General features: G+C 27.6%; 1 long non-coding RNA gene and 1 pseudogene across 4 annotated transcripts; one reads left to right on the forward strand and one right to left on the reverse strand.

The window, feature by feature from the left end:
* The first annotated feature begins 3114 nt into the window (after positions 1–3114).
* On the forward strand, positions 3115–6156 carry LOC131593403 (probable disease resistance protein At4g27220; annotated as a pseudogene).
* A 2025-nt stretch (positions 6157–8181) lies between these two features.
* On the reverse strand, positions 8182–10286 carry LOC131593404 (uncharacterized). Of its 4 annotated transcripts, none has more exons than XR_009280954.1 (4): positions 10151–10286; positions 9859–10020; positions 9531–9726; positions 8182–9425 (listed from the first exon to the last, which is right to left on the reverse strand). It is a non-coding gene; the product is annotated as an uncharacterized LOC131593404 (long non-coding RNA). The 4 variants fall into 4 exon arrangements; XR_009280953.1 differs by having other exon boundaries at positions 8182–8824; positions 9356–9726; XR_009280952.1 differs by having other exon boundaries at positions 8182–9726; positions 9940–10020.
* Positions 10287–11356: the final 1070 nt, after the last annotated feature.

Consider the following 11356-nt stretch of genomic DNA (forward strand, 5'->3'; position numbering starts at 1 on the left):
ATCCCATATAGATTCTTTGACTTTCTCCTTTGAAAATTCCTCTTCCAGACCATCTCTTTCAGTTGATGTTAAATGTTTCAATTCAACTTTGTCTATTAAAGTTCTAACAAAAGATTCAACATCAAATTTATCTTCAAAGAATTTTTTGATTTTCTGTTTAACCTCAACTCCTTCCACCCTGATCCCTTTTTGAGCTTAACACTATTGTAGAAATATATGGTGTTCAAGTCCCCTTCTTTAATCCATCTATTTTTTTACTTTTGTCTTAGTATACTCTCCTTAATATGAAAGATATCCCAAACCATCTTAGATACTTTTCTTCTACAGACCCTCCTCTCTTCTATAGTGGAACTATCATTAGGAATTGTTTGGTTGTCTAACTTATTTATATTTTTTACAACCTCGTCCACTATAAGCTCCACCCACCAAAACACTCCTCTAAGGGATTTAAAGGGGTTTGGCCCCGGTCTATATTATAAGGTCTAGTTCAAATTCAACTATGATTAGAAATATCTTTATCTCCGACAGAAGGATTTTATCTAACCTACTCCAGGAACTACCATAAACATTAGACCAGGAAAAGATTTTACCTATCAATAGAAATATAAAATTGATTCTATATGTTTTTTAAATAAAGTCAAAATGTTAGAGGTTAGAAAAAGCAATTAACGTCTTACAAAATTAAAGCATAAATGTTAGAAGAACATATAAAGTAAGACAAAAAAAATTGAGTTTATACTAAATAATAAAAATATATATATTGAATGATAAAATTTTAGAAAAATATTTTATTTAAGTTAATGAAAGAATTACTTTAAAATTACGATATGTCATTTTCACAAAATAAAGAATTATTCTAAAATTAAGATTTTTCATATTAACAAAATTCAATAGAAGAAATATTCACCATAAATTAAAAGATAATTGATCGCTTGTTTCGATAAAGTAATTCACGTCATCTTAACAAATTTCAACGATATACCTTAAAGATTTAAGTAATTGATATTTAACCTTACGTATTAGACATTGTCTATTTTCCGTAAGATATAAAATGCAAAATTAAAAAACCATTTTTCGAAAATTGATGAAGTTCATTTTAGTCGTTTGAATGTATAATGTCTCCCATCCATAAAATGAAGATGTAATATTTTTTAAAACATTTGTAGGAAGTAAAGAAATAGAAAACATTTATTAAATTTTTTTCATTTATCTCACATTTTTTAATTAGATAGCAATGTATTATTTATCATTTTTACATATTTAAATGTAATCTAAATTATTGAAAATAGATTAAATCAAAAGCACTCTTGTGTCAGCTCGTCATCATCCACGTCATTAAAAATTTTCACATCAAATATATTCCTATTTGGCATCATTACAAACTTTTTTTTTACTTTTCAAATGCTTATTCTCTACTAGAGGTCAACAGTTTAACGACTAATCAATAAGAATTTCAATATATATTAATTTTTGCAATCTTTATATTTATTTCATCATTGCTAATATATATTTTGAAAAGGTAAAATCATTCCTATAAGTTTTGTCGATATAGTGAACTTGTGTAAGTTAATATAATGCAAGTTCTGTTTTCAAAACCCAATACAAGTTTAAATAAGTAATACTTAATAACTTATGAAAAACTTAGATGTTTGATGAACATTAAATAAGACAAAAAATAACATATTAAGCTTACAAAATGTACACTAAATAAGATTTATCATTTTCACAAAATTCATCAAAAATTAAAAGACAAAAGACCGTTTGTTTCAATAAAGTAATTCACACCATCTTGACAAAATTTAATGATAGAATTTAATAATTTAAAAAATTGAAATTCAATGTACCTATTACTCACTAAATATGTCATATATATATATATATATATATATATATATATATATATATATATATATATATATATATATATATATATATATATATATATATATATATATATGAAAATGTAAAATCGAATCTATAAGTTTAGTCGATATAGTAAAATTGTTTAAGTCAATATAATATAAATTTTGTTTAAAAACAATAATCCAAGTTAAAGTAAGAACTAATAAATACGAAATCTTAGATGTTTGATAAACAAATAATTAGAGAAAAAACAAAATCTTAAGCTTAACAAATAAACCAAATAATAAAAAATGTATTGAGTATTAAACAATATTTTAAAAAATTACAGATATAACTTAAGTATTATCATTTTCACAAAATTCCGTTGAAGACATTTCTTCAGAGATTAAAAGATAAAAGATCGTCTGTTTCAATAAAATAATTCACACAAACTTAGCTAAATTTAACGATATAACTTAATAATTTGAGTAATAGATATTCATTGTACCTATTAGACATGTCTATTTAGCGTTAGAAATAAAATACAAAATTAAAAAAGCATTATTCGAAAAATGGATCTAAGTCATTTGAGTGTAAAATGTCTTCCATCTATAAAATGAAGGAGATATAATATTTTTAAAGAAGTTAAGAAAAAAAGTAAAGGAAATGTAGAACAATTATTGAATTGCACTTTTTAAAATTAAATAGCACCGTCTTACTTATAATTTTTTAAATATTCAAACGTTATCTAAATTATTGAACAATATATTTAATTAGGGTCGTAGATTTTTGTGTCGAAACAACATCATCCATATCATCTAAAATTGCCACATCAATAATATTTTTATGTGGAATATCTAAAAAGGGATAGTTTTTCCCTTTTCAAAAATGCTTATTCTCTAATTGATTCAATTCAACACCCGGTAGCTAAAAAAATATATTGACCGAACAACTAATTACTAATAATTTTTATAAGTATTAGTATTAAAAATCTTATTGAATACTGTTTTTTTTGCAATATTTTCTTTTTTTTCATCATTGTTAATACATTTTTGAAAGATGAAATAGAAGATTTAAGATACTATATAAAAATTAAATTTAATCACAAGTGTATATTGTTGCAAAAAACTGATACTAACACGAATACTATTTTTTTTAAAATGTAAAAATTAAACGAAATCACAAGTGTATTTCGGTGCAAAACAATGTAATGTCTATTTGAAGTTTTGTTATACATTTATGGCTAACTTTGATTTATTGAAACTACATTAGATGGAAAGTTTTTTAACTGATTTGGGGAAGACATTTGTGAAGAAATTGATAAATGAAGCAATAGTAGAATTACGTCATGTATTTTGCTTCACATGCATTGCTAATGAATTTGAAGAACAAAAGGTTATGTTGGAAGCAGAAATAAAAACAATGGAGCAACGGGCTAAAGTAGCAGTAGGAAGAGATAATGATATTCAAGCAAATGTTTATTTATGGAAGAAGAAAGCCGATAAGCTCATTAAAGAGGACATCAAAAATAAACAAACATGTTTTTTTGGACTATGTCCTGATTGCATATGGCAATATAAAAAGGGAAAGGCGTTGGCAAATGACACACAGGAGATTAAACGATTAATAAAAAGGGGAGGGGAATTTGAAAATATTGAACTCTCTCGTCATTTTCCCAATGTTGAGCGTTATTCCTCAAAATATTACATTTCTTTTCAAAGTAGAGAGTCAAAATATAATGAGTTGTATGATGCACTAAATGATGAAAAAAACTATCTTGTCGTATTGCAAGGGATGGGTGGCACTGGAAAAACTACATTGGCCAACGAAGTGGGTAAAGAACTAATGAAATCTAAACAATTCGCTCATGTAATTGTTACAACAGTGTCGTTTACTCCTAATACAAAAAAAATTCAAGATGATATTGCTGGATCTTTAGGATTGAAATGGGGAGGCTGTAATGAATCAGACCGGCCCAGAAAACTTTGGAGCCGATTAACAAATGGTGAAAAAATTCTTCTAATATTAGATGATGTGTGGGATCAAGTTCCACCTCTTGATTTTGATCAAACAGGAATTCCAAACCGAGACAATCACAAAGGTTGCAAAGTTCTTATAACCACGCGCAGTAAACGAATATTCAATACATTGGATTGTGATAAGATGATTGAATTGAAGCTTTTATCTGAAGAAGAAGCGTGGACCATGTTCAAAATGTATGCCGGTATAAGCAATGATTCTTCAAATACTTTGATCACTAAGGCACGTAAAATTGCTAAGGAATGCAAACAATTACCAGTTGCAATTGCAATTATTGCCAGCACTTTAAAGGGCCAACAACCTCGTATGCGTGACTGGGATGTTACCTTAAAATCCTTGAAGAATCATGTGGAAATGGACAATGTTAATGACGAAAAGTATGAAGTTTATAAATGTTTGAAGTATAGCTATGATTATATCAAGGATGAAAAAGTCAAGGAATTGTTTCTCGTATCTTCTATATTCCCAAAAGATAAAGAAATTCCGATTGAAATTATAACTAGACTTGGCATTGGAACCGGCCTTTTTGGGGAAGATAATGGAAGATACAATGATGCTTGAGACAAAGTGGTTGTAGCCAAAGATAAACTCATAGATAATTGTTTTTTGATGGAGGTCGGTGAAAAACATGTAAAAATGCATGATTTGGTTCATGAAATGGCTCAATGGATAGCAAACAAAGAGATTCAAGGCATAAATTTGTCTAACAAAGGTCAAAAATCATCACTTGAAAGGAAAATAAATATTAAATATTTATTTTGTAAAGGGAAGGATATGGATTTGTTTTCCTGTAAGTATGATGGTTCCAAACTTGAGATACTAGTTGTCGACATGGAAAGAGATGAAGACCGTAAATGTATTGAAGTCCCAAATTCCTTTTTTGAAAATATTGTCAAGCTTCGAGTTTTGTACATTACAGGACATGACAAACAAACCATGTCATTTCCACGTTCAATTCAGTCATTAGCAAATATTCGATCTGTACTGGTTGATGGAATTGATTTGAGTGACATCTCTGTTTTGGGAAATCTCCAAAGTCTTGGGACTCTTGATTTGGTTAATTGCAAAATCAATGAATTGCCACACGAAATTGCAAAGTTAGGGAAATTCAAAGTGTTAAACTTGGAAGATTGTGAAATTAGAAGGAATAATCCATTTGAGGTTATTAAAAGATGCTCAACTCTTGAAGAGTTGTACTTCATAGACAGTTTTAATAATTTTTGTCGAGAAATAACCTTACCCAGTTTGCAAAGGTATCGTATCCGTAAAGGGTGGGATACGGTTATTGATTCACTATCAAAATATGTGACTTTCGATGCAGGTGATGATGAATGTGTTTTTTCAAGAGAAACATTCAAGTATTGCATGCAAACAATATATGTTCTTAATCTAAATGGAATTAAGAAGGGATGGAGAAATCTCATGCCTGAAATTGTTCCTATAGATCTAGGTATGAAAGACCTTGTTAAGCTTCGTCTGAGGTGTATTTCCGAATTACATCGTCTCATTGACACCACTGGTTCTCAAGTTCCAAATGTATTGCCCAATTTGGTTGTACTAGAGTTAGAAGAAATGGAAAATTTGGAAGAACTGTTCAACGGTTCCCTTTCTTTTGATTCTTTGAAGAACTTGGAGGAGCTATTGATAATGGAGTGTAAAAATTTACAAAGATTGTTCGATTGCTCACTTAATCTCTGCAATCTGAAGGGTGTTACACTGCAGAAATGCCCAATGTTGGTTAGCCTCTCTCCTTTGTTAGCTCCTCGGAACCTGGTTCTTCTAGAGAAATTGAAAATAGTTAATTGTGAGGGATTGAAAAATATAGTAATAGATGACAAGAATCATGGCCCAATGTTTCAAAAACTAAGAGTTCTTAATATTGAAGGATGTCACCAATTAGAATTATTATTTCATTTCCTCTCTTTTCAAGATCTTCCAGTACTAGAAGTTATCATCATTAGAAGATGTGATAAGCTGAAATATATATTTGGTCAATACCAACATGATGAACTCAGTTCACCGAAAGAAATAGAGTTTTGGCAATTACCAAATTTGATGAAAGAAATAGAGCTTTGGCAATTACCAAATTTCATGGGTATTTTTCCAAGATATTCTCACTCCACTTCTTCGTTCCTAAATGAGTCACCTTCAACTTCTAGACACAAACTTGGGCTTATGTCAACTACTAAAGTCCCATCAGTTCATGATGATCCATTGCAGAACAACTCACCAGCATCAGTAACACTCTCACCTTTTTTTTTTGTTATATTTTGATATGTTCTCTTTTAATTGTGTATCTTGTATCTTCTATTGATAACATTGATGCATATTAAACATTCAAAACTTGAAGTCTTCTATTTGAAGTTGCAAACTATTTGAAGTGTTTTAAAAAGTTAGATCCACAAATCTAATAATAGATAACATACACGTATCCTTAAGACTTATATAACGAAAATGTTACACATATTTCATTTCCATAAGTTGTATACGCACTTCATTAATGTTTGATTTGATAAATTGTTTCTATATATATTGGGATTACATTACAGGTATCACACCATCTTCAAATATGGGAACGTGTTCAATGCCTTCCGGTACAATCACACATATTGTGCCATATAAAAAATATTACTCTGTCCGGAATTTTGAAGATAAAGTCTGTGTTGATCCTTTCTATTTCTAAAAAAATGTTGGTGGAAACATTGAGAATTGAGAATTGTGATGAATTGAAGTATATAATAGTTGACATTGGAGATGATGAAAGTGGTGGCAATAATTGGGGCAATGTATTCCCAAAACTGAAAACACTTTATGTTCAAAATTGCATGCAATTGGAATACATATTTGGACACTACACTGATGACCGTTCAACCCACAATGAGATTCAACTTCACCTTCCAATATTACGATGTCTAAAACTTTGCAATCTTCCACGTTTAGTCTCCATTTGTCCTAAACAATATGGGCCACCGTTTCCACAGTTGAAAGAACTTGAACTCGCCAACTGCTCTCTAGATAATACAATCACGAAGGTATCCCTGTTTCTATATATCTTTCTTTTTTGACTAAACAATCATTGATTTAACTTTTACTACATTGCAATATATATATATACTAGTGTGCATACCCGTGCGAGGCACGAGACAAATTAAAAGGGCGTCCAAGGTTCTAAAACGTTTGATTATTATATTTTATTTTGTTTAAACGAAAACAAAAGATCAAATCTAAAGTTATTATGATTTATCTATTAATCAATAATTAAAATTTATTAACAAAATTAAATTAAATGAATAACAAATAAATAAAATAAAATAAAATAAAATATTTGATACGGTATAAAATATATTTAAATACACATGTAAATTTAATATAAATAAATTAATTATTAAAATAAACAATAATTATTTAAATTTAAATGTATTAAATAATCATAGAAAAAATGATATGTTATGCAGAAAAAGAAAAAAAAAACTTGATATTTAAAAATAAAATTGTCTTTTAAATTAAATAAAGCATTGTTTATTAAAATAAAATAAATATTATTTTGACAGTGAACCGTGAAATAAAATGTTAGTTGTTTGTACTATTAAGTTATTTAATTTGATATGGTATAACATGTATTTAGAATCATATAAAAATTTAAAAGAAAGGGCATTAGACGGAGAAAAAAAATTTGACAATTAAAAACCAAAAATTTATTTTTCAAATAAAGACAACTGTTAATTAAAAATAGAATAGATATTATTTTGATAATTACTCGTCAATTGTCAGAATAATTTGATAAAATAATTGTTAATTTGATAATTCTAAACTACTTTTTAATAATAATGAATAATTTTTTAACAACTTTAAGGGGTTCAATTTTTTTAAATGTCTTGTAAATTCAACAGTGTTTTTTCATTAAATTAAAAAGGTTGGATCTTTTTATTTATTTTTAGAAAATATATTAAGGAAAAAAATAGTTTAGAATGTATCTCTTTTCTTAGTTATATACAATTGATTGATTATCAATTTTAACATTGTCTTCATTATGTGAGTTGAATAAATTTTATTTTTAAAGCTTAATTTTCTTTCAAATTGGAATTTCCGTGTTGCCCAAATATAGCTTATCCTCCATAATTTCCATATAAAATAGAATAGTAATAACTAAATTTAAATAATGTTGAAATTGAAATATTCTGTTTTTAATGCTTAATTTTCTTTCAAATTAGAACTTTCGTGCTTCTCTAGTATAGCTCATGATCCTCCATAATTTCCATACAAAATAAAATAGTAATAACTGAATTTAAATAATGTTCAAATTGAAATTTAACATGTAGAATATATTAACCTATACATAGAATAAAATAGGATTTAAGCAAACAGTTACATGCATTAGTCGATCTTAGCCATCGATTTGAGATCAGTCAACTCCTCTCACCTCTTTTCTAAATCATCATTAAATCATCTTCTCGTTAATTTAATATCAAATGGCCAAAATCAATAACGACACAGTTACTGCGTTTAAACCAAATCCTCAATCCGTGACTTCAGCAACTGCAAATTTTCCCTAAATACTTTAGACTTCTCAAGTATGTATAGAGACCTGTTATCAGTTCCTTCTCTTCTATTGGCCCACTCTAACAATCATTACATCTGAAAACAAAAAGCCCCTTCCATTTCTTCCCTGAAATTTACCAAATTTTAACCACCAATTTGTTGCTTAAACATGTTTTTATAAATAAATCAAATTCAAATCCAAAAAATATAACATGAGAGTCTCAAGATATGGCCTGAGATTGAGTTTATAGGTGGGAGACATCCCTCACCTTATAAGTTTTTACCTACCCTCCCTGAAAATCTCGCAAAGGATGGATTTAGAAGGATCATTTGGCTAATATTAATATGCTCCATCAATAATGCTTGTACTTGTTGTTGAATTGTAATCAGTTGTATATAATCCCTTCAATAACATGTCAGTCATGATTCTCTAACATTAATCTAAGTCTAAAAGTGATAAACAGTTTAAATATTTTCAATATTCAATGCTCAAACTAAAGCTATTCTTAGACAAAATCATGGGCTATAAGTAAAAGACTAACAAAATCATGATATTCTATATACAACAAATTGTATATTGAATAGATATGTAAACTCAAAAAAAAATTATATTGAATAGATATGTAAACTCAACAAAATAGATATGTAAACATGGCAGATATTGGTTCCATTAATTAAATTTCAAACTCGTTTAATGAAATATCGAATTGGAAACGAAACTATTTGAATTATGTTAGGAAATGAGAATAAGAAGCATGGAACAACCAGTAACTATACTCAACAATTCAATTATGTTAAAAAATGACAATAGGAATCATGAAACTCTATCAAAAATTTAGAGAAATGTGACAAAGATTTTGCACATAGCAGAATGGCACTAAGAAATTATAGGCAGAAGAAATTTTTTTATAACAAAAGAATAATCATAACTTACCTCTGGTTTGAATTTTTAAAGATATTGATCCTTAGCATCCCAACAACAAAATATCATCTTCATCAAGGATCTGCATCATTATATTTGACCGCACAAATGCAGTATGGAACATAATTATAAATATCATCTTTTCACCAGTAGAATCACCATTCCAGTATGTGCACTAAAAAATTACCAATAACAACGGCAACACGACAGCAACTCACAAATCACATCAACACAACACCAATACAAACAACACAATGACCAGTACTCAAAAGTCGCACTCGCAGTCAAAACAGGGGTACACAACTGCTAGGTTGTTTGTTTCGTCATTTCATAACATTTGCAGGATGATAACAATGTATCAATTGGATCTTGAGTCAACCACCCTGTCACAATTTAAAATTAAACATCACCATTCAACTCTTAAAAAAACTCAGAAACAACAATCGAAATTATCCATTCCAATTCCACCATAATTAGCATAATACGAAAAGGAAACAACAACAACCACAAACAACCTTCTCATCCATTAGAACCATCTTCATCGCAAAAAAAAATTCTTTCAAATTCATATCTGGTACAAACCATAAGCGAATCACCTGAACAACAATGTCCCAAGATTCCTTAGAGGGATTGATTTCCTTAACAAAATCATTTCTTACGGCAGCCATTGCAACAACCTGATACAGAATCGAGAATTCAAAAGAGGAAAATATGCAGAGATGTACGTATCAGAAGGAGAATGATTGAGAATCAATGAAATTGCTCCTATTTATATGTGTTCAAGCAAAAGAAATTGATAGTGAATACCTGGAAAATTGTAGAAACGATTCCATTTTACAAAATGAATTGGGGGAAAAAATTTATGATGACATTATTAGGTACGTGAAAAGAGAAATTGGTTTGGGAATAGAGATAGGGTTTAGGAAGAGTTTATTAGGGGAAGCGGCGCATAATTACTGTATTGAATGAGCATATTATTTTCTGATGAAGTTTGGAATTCCCAGATGTAACAAATTTAAAAAATAAAGAATAAAAAAATATATTATTTTCTGATAAGCGCCGATTTGGTTATTTGTATTTATTATTAATTATTGTATTAATTATTGAGAGATTAAGAAATAACAATTTAAAAATTTTAAAAATATAGAAAGATAATTTTAGTAAGTTTACTATTAATAGAAAATATAAAAATAGGAAGGCTTCTAAAAACATGACAAGTGGCAAACTTGCCCAAATACTCATCTAGCTATATTATATTCTATGATATATATATATATATATATATATATATATATATATATATATATATATATATATATATATATATATATATATATATATATATATATATATATATATATATATATATATATATATATATATATATATATATATATATATATATATATATATATATATATATATATAAATAAGTGGTTTGCTATAATACACCCACTTATTTTTATGAAGGTGTGTTTTAGTAAGTTTTAACTAAAAAATACTTAAATGCACCCTAAGATGCATATTGCTAAAATAGACTTTCATAAAAAAAAGTGGGTCTATTGTAGCAAAACCCATATATATATATATATATATATATATATATATATATATATATATATATATATATATATATATATATATATATAGGGAGCATATCAAGTGAGAGCATTTTTTAAATGAGAGATGAGAGGAATAGATATCAACCTTTGGATTCATCAAGAGAGAGAAATTAATAACCATATTAATGTATTAACATTCTCTCTCTGGATGAATCCAAAGGTTGATATTTATTCCTCTCATCTCTCATTTAAAAATGCTCTCACTTGATATGCTCCCTATATATATATATATATATATATATATATATATATATATATATATATATATATATATATATATATATATATATATATATATATATATATATATATATATATATATATATATATATAATACACTTGCTATTTTTTCGATCAAGTTTTTGGCGCCTTTGCCAGGGACTGCCAAAAT

Source organism: Vicia villosa, linkage group LG3 (assembly GCF_029867415.1).
Source record: "Vicia villosa cultivar HV-30 ecotype Madison, WI linkage group LG3, Vvil1.0, whole genome shotgun sequence".
NCBI lineage: Eukaryota > Viridiplantae > Streptophyta > Magnoliopsida > Fabales > Fabaceae > Vicia > Vicia villosa.